Here is a 792-nt window from a genome sequence, read left to right as displayed (position 1 = left end):
AGTAGAAGTCGAATTAAAATAAAATAATTTTGAATGTGTGGTAATCAAAATAAGTGTGTGTGTATATGGACCATAATATACACGCGTTGCGAATATGTATTGTTCATCTATGTTATGAGCATACGTTGGCTAATGCAACAACCTAAATATACAATGTTTGTACCTGTCATCCATCAGGTTAATGTTTTATATAATTTTGCAGTATGTGTCACCCAAAATAGCAAACCATAACCAGATTATTATGATACATAATGCTTATATGAAATAAGACATTTCCACATTTATTTTAGGTATAAAATAAATTTATTGAAGGAATTGATATATGCCAGTAAAATGGTGTATTTTTAATTTCTTTCAATAAAACAATATTGACATTATATAAAATTGAATTATAAAACTCTAAGCGGTGGATCACTCGGCTCATGGGTCGATGAAGAACGCAGCAAACTGTGCGTCATCGTGTGAACTGCAGGACACATGAACATCGACATTTTGAACGCATATCGCAGTCCATGCTGTTATGTACTTTAATTAATTTTATAGTGCTGCTTGGACTACATATGGTTGAGGTTGTAAACTATGCTAATTAAGTTGTTTTAAATTTTTATAAGCATATGGTATATTATTGGATTAAATAATGATTTTATTCATAATATTAAAAAGAAATGAAAAACATTATCTCACATTTGAATGTGAAAAACGAAGAGAAATATTTTTTTTTCATCAAATAATACTGAGAAATGTCTAGCATAAAAAATTGAAAATATTTTTCAATCTAGAATTGTCTCTATT

At 28.4% G+C, this 792-nt stretch overlaps 1 pseudogene; it reads left to right on the top strand.

The window, feature by feature from the left end:
• The first annotated feature begins 395 nt into the window (after positions 1-395).
• Positions 396-548, top strand: LOC116802806 (annotated as a pseudogene).
• Positions 549-792: the final 244 nt, after the last annotated feature.

The sequence above is a fragment of the Drosophila sechellia genome, unplaced genomic scaffold (genome assembly GCF_004382195.2).
Source record: "Drosophila sechellia strain sech25 unplaced genomic scaffold, ASM438219v1 U_223, whole genome shotgun sequence".
Lineage (NCBI taxonomy): Eukaryota > Metazoa > Arthropoda > Insecta > Diptera > Drosophilidae > Drosophila > Drosophila sechellia.
This window is presented reverse-complemented; position numbering and strand designations above follow the sequence as displayed.